This window comes from Lemur catta, chromosome 1, assembly GCF_020740605.2.
Source record: "Lemur catta isolate mLemCat1 chromosome 1, mLemCat1.pri, whole genome shotgun sequence".
In the NCBI taxonomy this organism is placed as follows: Eukaryota; Metazoa; Chordata; class Mammalia; order Primates; family Lemuridae; genus Lemur; species Lemur catta.
Window position 1 is genome coordinate 143,097,014 of NC_059128.1, and position 22,225 is coordinate 143,119,238.

The following is a 22,225-nucleotide window of genomic DNA, read 5'->3' on the forward strand; positions in this document are numbered from 1 at the left end:
TCTTTCTGAGCCTCAGGTTTTGAGAAATTCTAAATCTCATTTACTTCACTTTATTAAAAGGAATTAGGATAAAAATTAACTTGCACTTGGCATCTTCAAGACAAACAAGACATCGATCCAAATGTTTAACCAAGAGGGAAATGACTGTCTATCTGGATTCACCGTTTTACATCATCATTTTATGCCAGTGAGGGTTGAGGTGGTTAGGGAAGGCTTAACAACGTAGGCGCTGACATTTTGTTTTTCTGAAAAATATATATGAGATTTACCATCTTAATGTTTAAGTGTACAGTTCAATGGCATTAAGTACATTCACGTTGTTGTACAACTGTCACCACCAAACATTTCCATAACCCTTCTCATCTTCCCCGTCTGAAACTCTGTACCTATAAACAATCACTCCCCATCCTCCCTTCCCCCAGCCCCCGGAAACATCACTCTACTTTCTGTTTCTGTGAATTTGACTACTCTAGTGCCTCATATAAGTGGAATCATGCAGTGTTTGTCTTTCGGTGTCTGGCTTATTTCACTTAGCAGAATGTCCTCAAGGTTCATCCACGTTGTAGCAGGTGCCAGAACTCCCTTCCTTTTTAAGTTGAATAATGTCCCATTGTACGCATAGACCACATTTTGTTTATCCATTCACCTTTCAATGGACACTTGGGTTGTTTCCACATTTGAATTGAGTCTTAAGGGGTAAGGAGAATTCCACAAGCAATAGAAGGTGAGGAAGGGCATTCTGAGGACGTGGGAACAATCACTGTACGTTCCAGGAACTCCAGGTGGTCCGCTCTGCTTGGAGCATTGTGACCCTGGGGAGAAACAATGGGAGATGAGGTCAGAGAGAAGCAGGAGCCAGATCATAAGGAGAGCTTTGAACTTTATGTCACAGCCCATGTGGGGAAACATGGAAATATTTAAGAGGACAGAACTAACACATCATTCCATAACCAGTCTCAGGACCACGCCACTGAAATCGGGTGGTAAGAAAGTAAATCGACCAGTTGCTAATGTGTTGTGGTCGCAAGTCTCCAGTGTGGTCCCCAGTGATCCCTGCTACTAACACTCTCCCCACAGTGAACAGGGCAAACCTATGCCAACAAGCGCATATTGTGGAGATGCTGTTGTGCGACTTCCAAGCTTGGGCCACAAAAGTACACTGCGGCCTTCACTTTGCTCTCCCTTGGACCATGTACTGTAGAGGAATCCAGTTGCCACGTCTCAAGGACACAGAGGTTGCCCCTTGTATTATGTGTGTGTCATTTTTGCGAGTAATTCTGGGTTTCTTAAAAATTGAGAATTCACAATTCCATGAGGTCTTTATCCTACCTTCACCCTGGACAACACTGCACTCCGGTTCTGGCTTGTAATAACATGGGTTAACAGTGACCGAACCGTTTTTCACGCACTATGTGGTGGTCTGGCCAGTAAAGCACTTTCCCCCCAGGCTTTATTCATGCTATCTGCTTTACGACAAATCATAAAATGTTTCCTCCTTGTCAGACGTCAGACTTCACTCTTATTTTATTATTTTTGCCTATTTTGTTCTATTTTACTTTACTATTTCATTGATAAATGTATGTCTTCTCACTTAAAAGGAGCTAAAGGAGTTCAACCAGGAAAGAGTTAAGGCAGCCCCGGACCACAGTCGCCAGATGCTAAAAGAGCTATTCCACCCAGAGACACCTACTCTGTGCTGAGCCTTCTTAATTGATTTAATAATGGGTGACAGAGATGTGGACACAAAGAGTGTGACTATGCTTTTGTTGGTTTTTTTACTTTCTCTCATGCTCTGTTTGATAGCTCGTGGGAAAAATTACATAGATGCAGTAGTAATGATCAGAGGAAAGAGAAATGCCATTTCGACAATACTGACAATTATTAAATTCCATCTTGTGGGGCCCGTTGCAAATAATGTCATTGCACGAAAATACAAATTTTATCTGTGCACTGTTTGAACTCCAGGATTTCACCCCATCATTAAACACACTCAACTGAGCCAACAGAGCCATTTGCAATTCTGATAAGAGTCAGTGCAGAGGAGACACCTGGGCCACAGTGGGGGCCCACGCTCTCATTTTGGGAGATTAGCACAGAGAACTGTATATACAAGGAAATTACCTGCAACAAATTGTTGTATTTAGGTCATTAAATATGAAATACCTGTTTTTGAATCAAAAGTTTACTTTATTATATCTCAAACAAGAAGCAGTACAATTAATCAAAGTGTGCACCTAAACTATCCACACAGTGTTGTCATCTTAAAGGTAGCTTGTTTACTCCAGCAGCGAAGAAGCCTGGAGAGCGAGTGGCCATGAAATCTAGAAAGGCGTTTTCCACAGCTCGTTGAGAATTGAATATTTTTCCTTGAAAGAAGTGGTCCAAGGCCTGGAAGAAGTGGTGGTCAGTTGGTGCAAGGTCTGGTGAATACAGTAAATGACAGAGAGTTTCCAAGTCCAGCCACTGTAGTTTGAGCACCGTTGTTTGTGCAACTTGTGGTCGAACATTGTCTTGCAAGAGGACTGGCCTGTCTCTGTTGACCAATCTCGGCTGCTCAATCACAAGCATTCTTATCATTTCATCCAATTCGTTGCAGTAGACATCTGCTGTAATCAGTTGACCAGGTTTCATGAAGCTGTAGTGGATAATACCAGCGCTGGACCACCAAACAGACACCATTAGCTTTTTTTGATGAATATTTGATTTTGAACTGTTTCAGCACTTCATCCTCATCCAACCATTGTGCCAAGTGCTTGCAATTTTCAAAAAGAATCCAATTTTCATAACATGTAACAATATGGAGTAGAAATGGTTTGATTTTATGTCGTGACAGCAAAGAAAGGCAAGCTTGGAGATGATTTCTCTTCTGATGCTCATTTAATTCATGTGGTATCCATCTATCCAGCTTCTTTACCTTGCCCATTTGTTTCAAATGAGCCAATATTGTTGGAATAGTAACGTCAAACCTTGCTGCTAATTCACGTGTAGGTTGAGATGGATTTGCTTCCACTACAGCTTTCAGCTCATCATTATCCACCTTGGTCTCAGGTCGCCTACACGGTTCACTTTCAAGATTAAAATCACTGGAACGGAACGTCTCAAATCGAGGTACTGTGTGTTCATTAGCCACATCTCATCAATATTTCATAGTTTTCAGCATACAAATCTTGCACATATTTTGTTAGACTTATCCCTAAGTTTTTGATGCTCTTTCAAATAGTAATATTTTAAGATTTCAATTACCAGTTATTCATTGCTAGTGTATAGAAATATAATTGATTTTTGCATATAAAGTTACCATTTTTAATCTGACAATTTGCCCCTATTTTCCTAGTGTTTCTATAGTACATTCCATCTTTCTGCATATTCTGCCCAGGAAACCCAGAGACTTAAAATAGCATTATTCATTTAGCCAACTGATTAGATTATTTCTATGCTTTTAGATTCCCTTAATTTCACACTTTATAGTCTGGTTGTTTTGCCATCATCAATTTGCAATCCATGATTTGTGTGTGTGTGTGTGTGTCTCAAAGAGACATTAAGGCAGTTTTAACAATTCTTTAGAAACTCAGTTGCATCTTAATTAACAAACAAGACATTTTACCTGACTCCAGAGAAGTTGTTAGTGACAACAGGTTCAGTGAGGTTAATTTATCTTACAGGGCTTATGCTCAAGGGTTCCCTCTTACACTGTCAGCAAAGGGTCTAGGGAGGTATTTACTGCATGTAAAATAAATAAAATTATTGCTAACTTTACTTAGGGATTAAGAGTTAATGTTATGCCATCAATCGCATCTTGTTCTTTATTCTTTTCCTTTAGATGGTGTATAATGAATGTTTGTTTCTAGGGAAAGCTTTTTTAATTCCTAAGCAATTGAAATAAGGTGTTAATGTTCTAAATTTTATGAATTAATTTGTCCACATAAAAATACAGAAATAGACCAGAATATAAAAATATAGAAATGTAGTTAATTTTTTAGACTCATATTGGTAAAACAAACAACACAAAAACTCCCAAAACTTTAAAAGACGTCCAAGTACCCCTGCATCCTTCCAAGCCAAGCCAATGTAGAAATCCCCATCCTAAGGTGTCTTCCTGCAGCTAGCCAACAAGCCTTTTTAAGTACTTAAGGGAAAGGTGTGCTTGTGTGCTCAGCCCCAGGCAAGGGAATCTATCCCATTTCCAAACACCTAAAATTATTGGTTATTTATGGTAATGTTAAAACTGCCTCCCTTATGCCAATATCTAGAGTGGACTCTCAGAGCCACAGGGACTAAGTCATTAAAATATCTGAAGACATCTCTCGTGCCCCACTGAGCCTTCACTCTCTCAGACAAAGCATTCCTTGTTTGCTCTCATCTCTTCCTTTTATGATGATTCCATTTGCATCCCCTTCTTTGGAAATGTGGCCAATTATGTGCAAAAGCACTAATTTTTTTTTTTTTTTTTTGGTTAGACCCTACCCTTCATGGATGCAGCACAAGGTTGTACCATAGCATTTTTCGCTCACAGTGAACTTGTAGTTGATGAGTTGCCCTGAAGCTACAATCTTGTGCTTATGAAATTAGTGTTAGTGTTAGGTGAGGAAGTTAGACTTTTCCTCATTAAACCAACAGGGTCTGAGTGGAACTTAATGGTTGCAGTTGGAGACCAACGTGTCTGCTAGTGCCTGAAGTGCTGCTCTATAATTTTGCTGAAAGGAAGTGGAAATACTTCAGTGTTTGCCGATGAGAGTGAGATGGTGTTCTGAATGTTAAAGACTCTTTCCTGTGTGAAAAATCATCATGGTAGGCATTGGGTTTTCTCAGAGGGGCATCGACAGGCAAATTGTCTTGGGGAGCAACTGCAGATGTGCTAAAGTTCAAACAAATGCTGATGGAAAATTCTAGAGACTTGCACCATCAAAATGAGAGGGTTAGTTATAGGGAAGACTCTTGAAGACAGATATTATTAATCATTCAGCTAACTTGTCTATTCAACAAATATTTATTGAGTGTCTACTATATGCTAGGATATTTTAGGTATCAAGGACAGAAGAGTGAACAAAACTGACATAATTTCTTCACTATGGAGTAAAGATTCTAGTTGGGTGAGATACACATCAAACAGAAAATCAAATCAAAATTCGTTAGAACAGGCTGAATGCTATGGAGAAAAATAAAGCAACTTAAGGGGAATAGGTCTGCTGGGAATTATGGATGGGGTGGTTATCGCAAAACAGGTTATCAAACATTTTGGTCTGAGGACACTTTTAAGCCATTAAAAATGATGGATGGCCCCAAAGAGCTTTTATTTATGTCAGTTATTACTGACATTTGCCATAGAAATACTTCAAATGTTAATTAATTTAAAAATAACATTAAATTTTATATAATGTATTTTATTAAAAACTGCATTTAAAAAAATATATTAATAATTGGTGAAAAGAGAGGTATTGTCTTACATTTTTGCAAATCTCTTATAGTTGGCTTCTCAGAACTGATTCTGCATTCAGTCTGCTGTGGTATGTTGCTTTGGCTGAGGTTATGCAAAGAAAATCTAGGGTAGTTGAAAAAGAGAAGACCATTTATAGTAGCATTTTAGTCAGTTGTGGGTATTCCTTATTGATGCTAGTAACAACAAAACTTGATTATTGATATTTTCTTTAAAATTAGCTGCAATATGGGATCTGAAACTAATAGACTTTGCATACTCTTTTGTATTAAAATCTACTAGTCTATCTTGCACTTTGAATGGACCTTTTACTCATGCATGATTTTATAGCCTCATGCATTTTGTTTTCCAAATGTTTACACATTTAATTATATGGTATCAAAAAAAATCACACTCATAAATCTCACCACCAACCTCAACAGAAAAATGTTCAAATATTTGGAAGCCATCAAGCTCATGGTGGCGAGTACAAGTTTTCCAAAATTCTCATTTCACCTGAAAATTCAAATTTTACTATTGGTTAGAAATACCATCAGTTGTTTTCCTTGACGTGACACACTGCCTTCATTTATTTCAAGAAAAGTCTCTAAATACCCAAGTCTGAATAAATGTAGTTTGTCAGCTGTTCTTTCAGATAAAAACGTTGATCCATGAAAAAAGTGGCTAGTTCAGCCTGCAAATCGAATAATCGCACAAATGCTTCTTGAGACACTCATCCTAGTGGGACATGCAGTAGAGTTGCTTGCTTTCCGTTTTGACACACAGACTATTAAGAAGCTGTTTCCTCTGGGTCATGATTTAATAAAATTAATAATGTTACTGCTTCATTGGCATAGTCATAAATGACAGTGACATCTACTTATTTATGTATATATTCACTTGCTTGAGTGTGTGACAGTGAAGAATCCAATGACTCCCAGACAGCTTGATGCCGCTGTCTGATGTTTTTGAGGGCCTGCAGTATACTTGGCATGGCTTTTGCTCCGTCGTAGTAAAGTCAAAGCAGTGAAGATGCCGAATGTCTTAGTATTTCCTAGAAAATCATTTCTACCTCGTGGACGCCCCGTGGCCTGGGGATCATTCTTTAAGAAACACTGATGTTAAAAAAATAAAAAACAAACAAACAAACCCAACTTTGGATAACTCCTTTATTCATTCAGGATTGGATTTTACCTCATTGCTGCCTCAGTTTCCTGGGAGATTAAATTGTCCATAGGACAAGCCATGAATTTATCAGATATCCTGCTTTCAGCAGAATGAGACCTTGCAAACGTCTGGAGCTGGAATTCCTGGTGACTGCCAGGTCGTGTTTCCCTGGCAGGGGTGTGACAGCAGGTCTGTGGACCTAGAAGGCACATCCATAACCCCCGTGCTAAAACGGCATCGGCTCTGTCTCCCGCTCCATTTATCCTCCACCAAATGTTCCCTACACTATTTATGGCTCCAGGCTGGTGAATTTCTCCCAAGTAGTACATCTTCTTGATTTATAGCTGCTCTCCTCTGCATCTGAGATTCGATTAGAGTTTTTTTTTTGAGAAAGGTACTTTTTATGTTGCTTTATCTGAGTCAGGTGTTTATGTTACCAACTTTTTGGTTAAACAAATATGACCCTGTCTATCTTCTTGGTTAAATTTAAAATTTCTCTTGTCTTTATCTACGTTTGATGTATCTGAGACCTTAGGAGTCAGTTTCAACCCTTTTTCCCTTTTATGTTTTCTAGAGAATTGTGTAAGCCTTCTGCACTGTTGTCTCTCTCTCTGTGCCTTCCCTAATAATCTGATGTTTCTCCACATAGGTAAATAGAGACCTTAATGGCTTGTCAGAAGTCTAATGTTGCAATCCTGGCATGACCATGAGTTCACCGCATGAAACGTCCTTTCTATATCTTGTTGTCGCATTTGTAGAGCACACTGATTGAGCTAGGTGATCTCTGGGGTCCTTGCTACCCACGAGACCTCTTGTTTTCTACACGTGGATTTCCCGCTTTTGTGCCCTACTGAACCAAGTATGAAGGGGAGAGAGGAGAGGGGATGATTAAGATGGTTTCTCTCAAGTTTCCAGCATATTCCTTAGTAACCTCTGCTGACCAGGCAGTATGTGCTCCCCTGGAAATGCTAATGAAAGGTTTGCCTTTAATTAGTGTGAGCGATTTGCCTTATGATATATTAAGAACTTGAATGAGTTTACCACCTCCTCCTTGGATGATATAAAAACTCAGTTCGGGGATTATAGCTGGGTCTTTGTGCCAATTCCTTCTCGGATTAAAAAAATATCTATTAACATTAAAGTGGTGTCTAGAAAGTTACCAACTTAAAACACTTCTCATTTATGGGAAAAAAAACTGATTGATATGCAACCCAAACTCAGCTGCACAGCAGCCACGCAGCTGGTTCCTCTCTGAGGCCGGCCCACTTGGCTGGAACGTCACACGCCATTCGCTCGCCCGTGAATTCCTGATGACTGCTGTCCACCTTGGGCCGCTGCCTCCGCATTTCTGGCTGAATAACCTTTCATTGACCTTGTTCCAAGTCTCCAACCAGCTATAGGTAAAGACCGAAGCTGAGAATCAATTTCACGTGCTTGTATTCCCGCGGTGTTTTCACCAGCCCATGCTTGGCAGCTGCCCCCGTTTGGCTGTGGCCCTGAGATTCTAAATAAAAACCCTCATCTCTGCCACTCCATCTGGCAGAGCTGGTCTTGGCCTCGCCACCCTATTTCAGGATGTCCACGTTTCCTAGAAGGGTCTCGGTCTTGGGGAACCATTTGAGCTGATCCTTGCACCCAGAAATACAGAATCTCTGGATTTTAATTGCTGCGGCTTTGAGCAACAGGTTGAGTTTCTGTCCTAACTCAAGGGAAGTGAAACTGTAAGTACACATTGTCACGACACGGTGTAAAGCGTATAATCTGGCTTCAAACCAGCCTGGGTCAGTGACCGGTTCTCTCCCTATCTGGATAACCTAAAACCGTGATTACAATTTAATCTCTCTGACTTTTAGTTTCCTTGTCTGTCTTTTCTATAAAATTTCTATAAAATAACAGTTTGCATGAGAAATGCAGTGTTTTGCATACCGCCAGTTCCGGTTCATGACAATTACTATTACCCATGATCATTGATAAAGGTTTTTGTTTTTGTTTTTTTTTCTTGAGACAGAGTCTCGCATTGTTGCCCGGGCTAGAGTGAGTGCCGTGGCGTCAGCCAAGCTCACAGCAACCTCAAACTCCTGGGCTTAAGTGATCCTACTGCCTCAGCCTCCCGGGTAGCTGGGACTACAGGCATGCGCCACCATGCCCGGCTAATTTTCTCTATATATATTTTAGTTGGCCAGATAATTTCTTTCTATTTTTAGTAGAGACGGGGTCTCACTCTTGCTCAGGCTGGTCTCCAACTCCTGACCTTGAGCGATCCACTCGCCTCGGCCTCCCAGAGTTCTAGGATTACAGGCGTGAGCCACCACGCCCAGCCTGATAAAGGTTTTAATTTCGAAAGTTTGGGTAATTTATTTGTATAACAACTATACGCTAATGATCAAGAGGCATAACTTGCCTATATTAATATATATGTAGGTTCATAAAGAAGACTCTTTATCCGTTGGAAGACAGGAAATACTAAATGCTGGGTAAGTTCATTTTAACATTAGTGTAAACGAGAGAATTCTGACACGTAATTGGGATGATCTCGTTCCTCTGGGCTTCTCTGCTCTCAGGGTAAATGCGGGATTGACTTCCCTAGCGGACGGACACCTGCCGAGGCGGAATGTGGGGGGGGGCTCGAGGCTCTGCCCACCCTCCCTCATAGGAGCAAATCTGGTTCTTAGAAGCTGCTCAGTGGCTGGAGCGGAATTGATGCTGAAGGCCCCAAGTCAAATACTGTTAATCTCATTTATTTTTCTGCCACCGAGTGGTCTTCTTTAGAATCACACCAGTTATTGCCTATTAACGCTGGGCTCTGAGTACCAGGCAATTAATCTGCACCGAGCAAGTTGAAGGTGTTATCAGATATTGCAATCGGTCCGGGGGTAAGGAGATTTCAATTTAATTTCAACTTAACCTCCGTCTCTGACTGTTAACATGAGAAGAGGGCTTCTAATAAAATGGTCAAATTTGTGATCTCATTTGTTATAACTGGCACTCTCTTCTCAGATGTGACGTCTGATTACCAGCAGCCGAAGGGAAGTGCATTGGATTAACTCTTGTGATTGATTTGCTCTGAGTTTAGCCGGCCTGTGAGGCAGATGTAATGGCAGGAAATACAGAGCGTGTACCCTGGCCGAGGACAAACTCATTCTCTTCCAGAGAGCAAGATAGTGTCAAGACTGGGGGCAATAGCTCATCATTTAGAAACTTTGCTCCTTCCACGATGCAAATATACATCTGCTGAAGCTAAACTTTGAAGGAATTTATTCTTACTCTGTGGCACCAATACTCAGCTACCCACCTGTGGATTTTTCTGTCGTGAGTAAAGCTTACGATCCTCTGTGGTCAAGCATAACTTCTGTCTTTGTCACTTTGTCATCAGTGACTGTCTGTTTAAAACATGCTAACTTATTTTACAATCACCCAAAGAAACCATAACGAGGAAGGTAAGTCAGATTCTGGAAAAAAAAATAACATATTCATACATCCGCATATAAAACAGAATTGACTTTTTCATTAGACTCTCTTCTATTCCCGACGATAATAAGGTTTTCATGAAAATGGATTGAAGGTAGTTAATGCTAAGACATTTAGGTTTGCTGACCCTGTTCTAGATAGTATTGTTTAGGTCCAAGTATGCTCTGCTGTTGGTGCCTGGGTAAAATGAGACCGGGAGGACCAAAGTGACTTGTTCAATGCCCTGGTCAGGGACAGAGAAGAGACAGGACTTGAAACTAGACCCTTCTGACTTCTAGCTCTTTCACGAAGCTACCTTTTCCAATATTTATCTTAATACACTTCTTAGTAAACAACACAGTGTAATAGTTTGGGGGCATTTATATATTTAGACTTGCTTAAAATCATTGGTTCAGTGTTAGTCTTATGAACTTGTGTAAATCATTAGTTAATTCATTATTAAACTCTTAATTGAAATTGATCCAGTGCTGCAAATGGGAAGACTATGAACAGAGTGATTTGCAAACAGGCAGTGGGCCAGATGAGTGCAGGATATATTACACGCAGCTCAACTTCAAGTCATTGTCGTCTACCTCCGGTGAGTTTTCAAGTCATGGTGAGAGTGGTACCAGCTCTAAAAAATATTACACGTCACGTAGAATTAAGATGAGTGTTAACCTAGTAGGGCAGCCTAGAATACGCTTTAGAAATGTAGCTACAGGTCATAAGAAGCCAGAACTATGTAAAGGAGTGACATGGTGAGATTTGGGAGGTGAGAGGGGCTAGTTTAGATGCAAAGGGAGCAACTGGAAGGTATCAAGGTAATCTGGACAAAAAGTCTAAATCCTGGTGGCAGCGCTGTGGGTGGGGGAGGGACCTGCAGGAGTGGGGAGCTGGTGAGACGGGGGCGGAGCGTGAAGGCAGCTTCTGGGAAGGTGTCCAGTTTCCTGATGCTAAAGACTGGGTGGAGGGAGGTGGCCTTCTAAGAGGAGAGGAGCAGGGAAGGAGCCTGGGGCAGGAGGAGGTTGTGGTCTTGCAGTGGGGCTTAGTCTGACTCGCACATAGAGGTTATTAAAGTTCCTTTTGAGTTTCTACAAGCAATGTCCAGCAGGTAGTCCTGTCTGTGTGTCTAGAAATCAAAAATGGATTTAGCCCAAGAAAATAGATTTGGGGAGTCATCAAAGGAAACAGGAAAGTGCAGAGGAGACCTCCTGCACCCCTTCTGGACAGTCCCTAGGGTCCCTTCCCTTGGTGTGGCACTATGTGAAGGAGGGATCCAAAGTGATGACTTAGGCCCCTGAACATTGCCTTGGAGTTGTACAGCCAGTCGCCAGCCCACGTGGCCCCTTCCTCATTCACAGTTGCTGACTTGAAGAGATGCCAACGGTGGAGGGACCATGGATGTCAGGCAAGCAATGAGGTCTCTGCACACAGAGAGTTCTCTGCACACGGAGAGATCACTGCACACAGAGAAGTCTCTGCACATGGAGGGAGAGGTCTCTGCACACAGACAGGACTCTGCTGCTGAGTTTGTCCTCAGCCAAGATGCGTGCTCTGTACTTGTGGAGACCCAGCATTGAGGAAGTGACTTGTGTGTTTTTCTTTACTAAAATGGGGTGGGGGATCTTCTTTGCCACATGGACTGGGGAGGCTAATAACACCCCTGGCTGATGGCATCTTGCAGAAGGTGCGGTGAGAGATGCAGCCTGACCTGGGGCACCGGTCTGGACCGATTTCATGGTGACCTGATGAAGCTGACTGCAGAGAAGGTGATTCCCCAGGGGAGCAGGTGCAGACTGGGAAAATCATGGATTTTAAGGTTGGTGCCATCAGTCTAGGGCATGTTGATTAGAATGATCCATCCAGTTAGAAATAATCAGGTCAAAAGCAATCTGATCAAAATTAGTTACATTGAAAACAAACTGGATAGATCAAAAATATTCCATCTTATTCCATATATATATATAGATATAGATATAGATATATATATAGAGAGAGAATATACTGGATTTTTTCTCTAATCTATTTTGAATTTTTTAAACATTTTCAAGTGAGATAATCTCAGGAGAAATGCTTTGAAAATTATGGCATGCTAGCAAATGCAAAACGAAAATGATGTTTATTGTCGAATGACGTTCAAAGACAAGGGATAAGGAGGAGACCGAAGAATGACTTAGTAAAGAAACAAATTAAGAGGTGGAACAAAAGGGGATGCTGAGAGTGAAAAGAACCCCTGTCTAGGGGAAGTAATGTAAAAGAACAATATTAAGACACATACCATGCCCACACATATATATAGAAGATTTGTAGATTTTTAAATTTTGCAATATTTTATTTCATCTGTATTTTGTAACCCTTCCAATTATCCAATAAGGAAATGAACAGTTATTATTAACCCTATTTTAGAGATGAGAAAAATGTTATGGTCTGAGATGTGAGAAATGACCACATAAAGACTGAATTGAGCCAAATTAGGAGTCTTTATTAGCTGGCCAGTGACTAGTCTCTGCACCGCCAAAGGCACAGAGAGCAGCATTGAGCCCTTTGAAGCAGAAAGTTTTTATCGTGGGTGATTACAGGGGCAAAAAGCATTATGTCACTCTCATGTCCTGGTGCAACAGGCTCTGGGCAGTTTAGGGCTTGGTCGTGCAGAACATGGGTGTTGCATTCTCACGCTGGGGGCACTGTCTTTAGCAAGCAGTTTTATAGAAGCAAGATAGCAGGTTGATGATTTTTCAGCACGAAACTCACATTATGACATTATAGAAATAGCTTTGACAATGTTAACATTTCAGCCTTTAACATTATATGGCCCAAAGTTATAACAGTCAGTAGTCTTGAAGCTTTTGGGCCTTAACATTCCCCACTGGTTTTTAGGGGAAATCAAATCATTGATTTTTTTGTTTTAAGTTTTGGAAAGATAGAGTTGAACTATTGTGTATCTTATTAAGATCCTGAAATATTTTTTAAACCTATAACTCATAACATTTTTTAAAAAATAGTCTTTTATTTTTCTGGCTTTAGTGGGCACATTATTTTGTAATTTAAAAATATTTGCTTTATACATCTATTTTGTACCCCTTTCTTTTTCAGTGCCCACAGCACTGCCAAATATATTAATATACACTGTTAAAAATGATTTTATAAACAATCTATTTTAACCTTCTTTTGGCTATCTGTACCACCCTGCCCCCACATATAAATGTCCCAACAAATAAGGTGTTTAGCTTATGCCCAAGGGTTTATCTTTTAAGTACGGAGTGGAATTTTGTGCTATGACAGTGTCATTTATTGTCTTTGTAAGCACCTAAGTGTACTTTACAGGCTGATGTGTGTTGGGGGGGGGTGCCTTTGGTAAGTTCAAAGCAAGCAATTAGGAGCAACCAGAGGAGTTTTTGGAAAGTCTTATCTTTAGTGGGTCTTCGGTTGGCTGGATGACCCATTTTTCTAGGAGCTGATTTGAAGATGCCTTTTTAATCTGGGTGTGATGGATCCAGTGGCACCTTCTGGCAACGTTTATGGCTGTTGGCGTGGTGAGGGTTACTGGCCGGGGTCCAGTCCACCTGGCCCCCAAGGTATCGGGCTGGAGTTTCTTTACCCAGACGAGATCTCTGGGCTGCACCTGAAACGAAGCCTTTTTCCGGGGGGGAAGATTAATTGGTCCAGGATGAGTGGCCTTTACAAGGTCTCAGGTCTGCTGGACACCAGACTGCAAGGCCTGCAATGACTTAAGAGGGGAATGGTTATTTAATTCTGCTACCTTGTCCTCCCCCAGTGTGGGGATAAGCAGGGGTGGTTGGCCAAACATGATTTTATATGGGGTTAAGCCTTTAACATGAGTGCATCTAGCCCTTAGCAGAGCAAAGGGGAGGAGGCTTACCCAGTCTGTGCCAGTCTCGAAAAAAAAAATTAAACAAGTTAAAACTAAAGTCTTATCTATTTTTTATCTGTCTTGAACTCTGAGGCTTATAAGCATAGTGTAATTTTTAATTAATCTTTAATGTCCTAGTTAATAATTGAGTCATTTGGGTGATGAACGCCGGGCCATTGTCGGACCCCAGTGCAAGTGGGAGGCTAAATCGGGGAACAATCTCAGTAACTAGTTTTTTTACAGCTATTTGTGCTTCTGCCCATCCAGAGAAAGTATCAGTGAACACAAGCAATTACCGGTATCTATACTTGCCTGGATTTACTCGAGCGCAGACGTGGCGCCTTGCTGAAGCTTGCCGGGCTTGGTGGTATAGCCGAGGAATATCCAACCTCCTGAATCGGTTCTAGTCTTCAGGGATTTTCCTATTTTAACTTTTTTTTTTTTTTTTCTGTGTAGTTTGGAGAGTTTGACAAGAGCCGTTTTGGCAGAGCAGGGAGAGTCGGCAGATGCCCCACTGGTTTTTGCGAGACTTACCTTGCTGTTGAGTCGGTGAAAGCATCGCCTCTCATCACTGGGGAGTCGGTCCTCGTTCTTGGTAAAATGCCCCCTGTACATGTGCCATGGTAAAGGCTCTCCCTTGTCTTAGGGCCCGGGCCAGGGCCATGAGTTCAGCCTTTGGGGCTGAGATTCCATGTCCAAGAGCCTGTGCCCGGATAACCCGGTCAGCAGTCACGACAGCCGCCCCTGCATACCTGACTCCCTCTGAGATGTGGCCGGATTGAGGGAGGCTGTTTTCAGGAAGCGAATCGGGGGGGCAGGGTCTAGCAACAGCACCTGATATTAGCTTATGTGGGAGTTTGAAAGCCACGTTTTGGGGGGACCTTTTAGCGAGTCTTCTACGGAGCGGAGCATGGGGCCGGAGTATGGAAGTCCTGCCTCAAGGTTAGTTCAGAGGCTTTTTTGCCTAGGATGGCAGTTGCGGCGATGGCTCGCAGGCAGTTTGGGCAACCTGACGTCACAGGGTCCAGTCTTTTAGGTAAGTAAGCCACTGGTCTTTTCCAGAGTCCCAACATCTGGGTTAATACCCCCTTTACTATGCCCCGGTTCTCAGCAACATATAATTGGAAAGGCTTAGTTAGATTGGGCAAAGCCAATGCAGGAGCATTGGTGAGGGCTTGTTTGAGAGTCTCAAAAGCCTGGGTTTCAGTCCAAACCAGAGTTTCTTCTTTTTAGAAAGGGGGCCCTTTAGCTTGTTGGAGAACGGAGTATGGTGCTCCTGCATCCACCTAAAACTCTAAAGTTTGCCCCCGACATTTAAAGTTACCTTGGGCTCCCGGGGGCTTATTCGGATGGAGCCTCAGCCCCATCAGTCTGTGTCTTCCATAAGGACCGGCGTGGGCTGGGTTCCCTCATGCTTTTTGAGGGGACACTCATTCATTCTTCCAGTGACCATGTTCTTTGCAATAGGCACACTGGTCACGCCCTAAGTCAGCCTTTTTTTTTTTTTTTACTATCCCAATCTGGTCTTTTAGGCTCCTTGTGTCTCTCAGTTTTATATTTTTCCTGTTTTACCATAACAGATATAAGAATTTTGGCCATCCCCTTAGACTCTGCAGTCTCAGGGTCCTCTCTGTTGTTATAGATCTTCTGGGCAATTTTTATTAGTTTAGACAGCATTTCATCCTCAAATCTCTCTAGTCTCTGCAGCTTCTAGTATCTGGGGCCGACTGGGGTAGCAAATGCAATGTTAATGGCATGTCTATTTTTTGGTATGTATCGGTCTATGGGAATACAGAGGCGTTCTAAGAACGCAACCAGGGGCTCATTAGGTCCCTGTATGGGTTTGCTTACCAGACAAATTAGTTGGCCTTTTGGCCGCAGCCTGGATGCCTCCTAGCAGTGTCTGGCGATACCGATTGAGAGCCTCGTTACTCGTTCAGGTCCCAGTCCAGGCGCGTGGCGGGGAAGACAAACTCTACTCGGGCTGGGTCAATCGTGGGTTGCCTGTCCGGGCCAGGAATGGATTTGATCACCTCCCTCCTCATCTGCTCATGCTCTGCAGAAGTGAAGAGGGTTTGGAGGAGCTGCTGGCAGTCCTCCAAGTTGGCTGGTGAGTATAAAAGACAGTCTCCAGGAGAGAATTAGTCCCTGAGACTTCTCAGAAAAAGAGGGGTTTTGGTTTTTTCAGTTATACAAGTCACCAGTTGAGAAGGAGACATAAACCATGAATGGAGGGTGGTCAGGTCCCGGTGGGAAAGGGACCTGTCTCAGAGGAAGGACTGGCGCCCGTGAGGAGTCGGACCCCGGTGAGGGGGCATGGGGGAAGGGTTATAGTGTGAGCCACTCTGGGTGTGCGGAGGGCTGAAGGGCTCACGGTCTCTCTTAGGAGCCGGATAGGGGGCGGCAGTGAGATATGGTGGGGGCCCCAGTAGTAGGGGATTCTCTGGCTGGTCAACTAGAACGGGGCTCGGTTTTTCTTTTTTACTTCTAGGGCCGGGCTTTCCCTTTAAAGGCGGCCCAGTCAAGAAAACTGATTGTTTTTTGCAGCCTTGTTTTTGTGGGGTTTAAGACAAGACTGTAACTATTTAGGGTTGTCTACTTAAGTTGTTATTCCAGATATGTATATAAGGGACTTGGTCTGGATGTCCTGGATGGCCGGCACCCTGTTGGCAAGTATAACTTGGACACTGCCCTCTGGGGGCCATCCAGTACCAAATGTGGGCCACTGTCATTCACAAAATTTCTGTAAGTCAAAGGTTTTAACTGAAAAGCCTTAGGGCCTGGCCCGATGCTGAAAGTCCTGGAAATTTCTCAAGAAGCATTTAAGAGGAGAGCAAGTAACACAGGACTGAGATTGGCCCATGATGAAAAGCTTAAATATCACAAGATTCAGGCAACAGTCAGAATGAGGAGCAACACCACAACCAGAAAAGGAAAGAAACCTACTGCAGTCCAGTCTACACCCACTAATCACAGCTCCCAATCCTCTGGGGCCACTGAGTAAAGTCTGATATCCAGCAAATTGAGTAAACCCGAACAGGCCAACAGCAATGTAAGAAGCTGACTCAGTCATTCAGTTCAAGGGGACCTGAGTAGTCTGTCTCAGAGACAATTTTTATATACAGTCTACTTTTATTAAACACCTAATGCCAGCGACAAAACACAGAGACACAGACTTGTTTTACAGGGTAGGGTTTCTCAAGCTCCGGGGGCTTTTGGCCGTGGAGTTGTGACACTCACTCACCCACACCACCTGTGGACATAAAGGATGGAGGACAAGACAATTGGCCCCTGATGACAGCGCGCATAAATCGGACTCCCTACTGTCACTGCTGCCTCAGATGGACCCAAGATGGTGGTGGCAAGCACAGGCTGTCTACCCCTCTCTTGATTTTGATAATAAGGGCCTCGGACCCGCTGACACCAAGGGCAGTCAGGGAGCTGCCAATTTGGCTTGACCGGTGCAGTTGGATTAATTTGGCGCCTTGTTGATTTCACAGTCGACTCTTTAAATCTCATTCAAAAAGAAAACCAGAAATTTCAGCCACCTAAAAAGATCTGAAGAGCACATACAGAGAAAGGTATGGACGGAGAGGGAGATGGGGGGGAGGGCGGGGAGAGCAAGTGGTGAGCAGTGTGGGGCGGAGGCAGAGAGGGAGGGGGAGGCCCAGTTCTATCACCCCGGACGGCCTCAGGAAAAGGACAGCTAGGAAACTGACAATCACGGATCCTAATGATAAGTGTACACCATTCTTTAAAGTTCAAAACTATAACCTAGGACCCAGATGACAGGTGAAACCGAAATGGAATTGAAGCTGAGAGAAATGAAAGTAGAAGAAGAGTAATCCAAAAGAAAATACTCAGGAATCTGACCAGGACTCGCAAGTCCTAGGTGACATTTCACATCCCAGGACTCGCCCGAGGAAAAGGGGAAACAGAATCAGGTCCTGACAGTAAGTTCCAGGTGACGTCTCACCTCTTGCAACCCGCCTGAGCAATGAAGCTGCATTCCAGCCAATCTCCTGAGGTGCCAGACAACTCCGGAGCCAGAAACAGACCAGAAAAGAACTCACCGGTGAACAGAACCAGAAGACTCGTCTAGAAGAATCTGCAGTTTTGAAGGTGTCAGGGGCGGTGCATTGTGAAGCCTCTGCCCGGGGCTGAGGAATGTCTCCCAGAGGGCTTCCCCTAGGCAAGACCCTCGACTCCACGCCTGGTCCTCAGGCACAGATGGTGGCCAGGTACCCGGTATTAGGGCAGAGTCTCGCTAGGGCCTCCAAATGTTATGGTCTGAGACTCAAAAAATGACCACCTAAGGACTGAATTGAGCCAAATTAGGAGTCTTCATTAGCTGGCCAGCGACTCCTCTCTGCGGCTGACAGTCTTGGGTTTGGCTGCCAAAGATTGAAGAAGCCCTAACTTGGTGACCCCCATCACCCTCGCTGAGCCCAGGGTAACAGTCAAGGTAGCTGGTAAGTCAGTGTCCTTCTTGGTTAACACAGGGACTACCCTACTCTGTCCTGCCTTCCTTTCTAGGTCCCATGTATCCTTCCCAGGTATTGGTCACGGGTATTGACGGCCAACCTCCCCACCCCTTACCACTGGTCTGGTCACCTGTCTTATTGAAGACCGGCCTCTCACTCACTCCTTCCTTATCATGCCCTCTTGTCCTGCTCCTTTACTGGGAAAAAAGTTAACTAAACTGGGTACCACCCTCCACTTTTCCTCCGAAACCTCTGCCCTTCGTCTCCTCTCTCTCTCTCTCTCCAGACCTTTCCTCTCCACCCCAGCCTCTCCCACTCCGCCAAGTCCCACATACCCTCTTCCGCCAGATCTGGTAAATCCTCAGGTCTGGGCCACCTCCACCCCAGTGGTGGCCACACACCATACCCCCATACTCATTCGACTTCAGGATCCTTCATCTTTCCCTTCCGAGCCACAGTTCCCTATCTCACCGACCCACCGCAGAGGTCTAAAGCCCGTTATTGAATGTCTGCTAAGGGAGGGACTCTTAATCCCCACCAACTCCTACAATAACACACACATTCTCCCAGTGAGAAAGCCAAATGGCTCCTATCAACTCGTTCAGGACCTACGACTCATTAACAAGACAGTTATCCCCGTACACCCTGTAGTGCCTAATCCCTACACTTCACTTTCTTACATTCCACCCTCCACTACCCACTTTTCTGTCCTGGTTCTCAAGGATGCCTTCTTTTCCATCCTTTTAGACCCAGCCAGCTACAATCTTTTTACCTTTATGTGGGAAGACCCTGACACAAACACATCTCGACAGCTCACCTGGACTGTCCTGTCTCAGGGGTTGAGGGACAGCCCCCACCTCTTTGGTCAGGCTCTCGCCCAGGATCTTCTCCAGTGTCCCTTACATCCAAGCACTGTCCTCCAATATGTGGATGACTTGTTACTCTGCAGTTCCTCATACCCTGACAGTCATGCACACACCGCCTCGTTACTCAACTTTCTTGCCTCTAAGGGCTATTGGGTATCACCAGCCAAGGTTCAGTTGTCTGAACACATGGTTACCTTCCTCGGACTGACTGTTGATCGCCAACAAGCCCTCCATGATTTCCAGCCTCCCACCACTGCTGAGCAAATTCTCTCCTTCCTAGGCTTCGCTGGTTTCTTCCAACACTGGATCCCCAACTTTTCTCTCCTTACCAAACTCCTCTATGAGGCAGCACGTGGTGCCTCCACTGGCCCTCTGTTAAACCCTCAGGCTGTCTGCTGCATGTTCCACTCTCTTACAAGCACCTCCTCTGAGACTCCCTCATCCTGAAAAACCCTTTTATCTCTACATGGATGAGCGCCAAGGCCTGGCCCTTGGGGTCCTCACCCAACCTCTGGGACCTACTCCCATTTCCACCCCAGTGGCCTACTTATCCAAACAGCTGGACCCCATGGTCCGTGGCTGGCCCCCTGTCTCCGCGCCTTAGAGCTGGCGCCGCTACTCTCACTAGGGAGGCCCTGAAACTCTCCCTGGGACAGAACTTACATGTCTTCTCCACCCATCGCTTACAGGACCTCTTAACCCACTGGTGGTTAGCCCTCCTCACTGCGTCTAAACTACAGGAATTCCATCTCTTGTTTGTAAAAATGCCACTATTACTTTATCTCAATCCCCCACTCTAAACCCTGCCACTCTGCTCCCATCCCCTGCCTAACCCTGTCCTCACACTCCTGCTCAGAGATGCCCTAGACGCAATCTGTCAGACAAGCCACTCCCTACGAAGCACTTAGCTTTCTTTGTTGATGGCAGCTCGGTCACAGGTGATGACAACAAACACCGGGTAGCCTATGCCATTGTCTCTGCCTCTCAGGTAATAAAAGCCCACCACCTTCCAACTCAAGCCTCCTATCCCCCATATCTGTCTCTCCTCTTCTTCATGCCCACACAGACATCTGCCTCAGCCACCGGAAACTGACTCGCACACGGGTATACAGCCTGGCGACTCAGGACTTGTGAAAACTCTTCATCTAACGCCCTTAGAGCCACAGTGGTCAGGACCCCATACAGTCATTCTAACACCACCTACGGCTGTTAAACTCCTGGACAACCTCACTAGCCACCTGGCTGTGTCCCCTGATAAAACCCATCATAATCATTTGCCTAATTTTTCTCTTTACTCCGTGTCTCTTACAGTTTCTCCAACGCCGCATACAGAAACTCTCTCGGGTCACAGGAAATCAGCTGCTTCTACACCCCTACTCTCCCCTACCAGTTACCCCTCTGCCAAACCATTCCAGCCTCTACCCCTAACTACAACTCCGTTCAGCAGGAAGTAGCCAAAAAGGCCCCGGTGCCCCATCATCACCAAAAGGCTGGAATGTAAGGCTGAGGGTGGGAAGCCCCTCCCCAATAAAAAAGAGAAACTCTGCTAAAGGCAGAGTACTCTCTGCAGTGGTAGGCAAAAGCCTGCCTCGGAGTTACAGCCTGTCATTGCTAGCTGAACACCCCAGCCCGGGCTCAACCGCATCCTGCTTTCTGCGACCTAGACACTGTGACTTCTCGAGGCTCTGGTTTCTCCCGGGACCTGTTACCCTCACCCTGCAGCACTCCAATAAAGCCTCTTTGCTTAACCCTTTCAACTCTGCTCGCCTTCCTTTCTCTGGCGCCGACCATCCAGAAACCTTACAGTGTCCTTCACTATTCTTTCTAGTGTATCATTCCAGGTCTTCAAAACAGAAAAAGAACCCACCCGGATGTCTCAACATTTGAATTTATGTCCTGGATGTCTCCGAATAGAAGACATAACATTACTTTTCTGGGCTTCATTATTTTCATTTCTCAGATATGGAAATGGAAGTATTAGCATTTTGCAAAAATGATAGCAAAAAACACATTTCACACTGTGATACACACATGTGCCTGAAACAAAAGATTGCAAAGTAATACTTACCCTTCCCACATGGAAGGAACTCTGATATTTTCTGGTCCAGTATGTTTTCTAAATGTTGGTCACAACCTGTTAAGTAGATTTTCTGACCCATTAATTCATTACAATTTTGGACCAGATAGATAAACTGTTTTCCAATTCTCTTATCACGCAGCTTTCCATGTCTACAGTGAATTCTTCAGACCAGACTAAATTCGTGGGTGGGAAAAGCAGGCTTTCTGATTGGAGAAATCGTTGGCCCATCTGAGTCACTGTGATTCACATGAAAGATCAGAAGCGCTCCTAAGAGGGAAAAAAAAAAATCTTAGCAAGAGAAAACCATCTGCACTGGTTTCAAAATGCTGCACCCCAACTCCACCCAAGTCTCGGGATCATCCAATCCAGCTGAAAGTTGCAAGTTTGAAATAAGAAAATTTAATAATTATGCTGGTACTTTACATGTAGATACTAGTGATTTTATTTTTGAGGCATTTTGAATATCATTTCCAAATGTTTTTGTGGGATGAGTTAGCAAGGTATCGTTATACCCTTTGCACAGATTAGAAAACTAAGATGATGAACCTTTCAGCATCAAGCACAAAGCTTTGCACAATGCTTTGAATAAATATTTATGAGATATTGTTGAATTATGCTGCACAAATATAAGGTCACAGGACAAGTTAATAATAGTAAGAACCGATTTCTGCACTCCAACTGAAGTTCTTTCAACACTGAGTCACACCAAAAGTAAATTCTCAAAAGTACCTTTAAGTAGGCCCTCTTGATAGTGTGATTAAAAAGGAACTTCACGATAAAAAAAAGTTATTTAAATGTTTGCTATGTATCCATGAATACGTATATATATCCTCACACATATATCTCAGCTTTTACAAATTTAATTTTTATTTTATATTTATGTTTGGCACCATTTAA

General features: G+C 43.8%; 2 long non-coding RNA genes across 3 annotated transcripts; one reads left to right on the top strand and one right to left on the bottom strand.

The window, feature by feature from the left end:
* Positions 1-510: 510 nt before the first annotated feature.
* On the bottom strand, positions 511-16,059 carry LOC123626951. Its single transcript, XR_006731080.1, has 3 exons — positions 15,750-16,059; positions 9,873-10,029; positions 511-812 (listed from the first exon to the last, which is right to left on the bottom strand). It is a non-coding gene; the product is annotated as an uncharacterized LOC123626951 (long non-coding RNA).
* On the top strand, positions 15,708-21,005 carry LOC123626945. 2 transcript variants are annotated; one of them, XR_006731079.1, is made up of 4 exons: positions 15,708-16,008; positions 16,390-17,479; positions 17,659-18,370; positions 20,560-21,005. It is a non-coding gene; the product is annotated as an uncharacterized LOC123626945 (long non-coding RNA). The 2 variants fall into 2 exon arrangements; XR_006731078.1 differs by having other exon boundaries at positions 17,677-18,370.
* Positions 21,006-22,225: the final 1,220 nt, after the last annotated feature.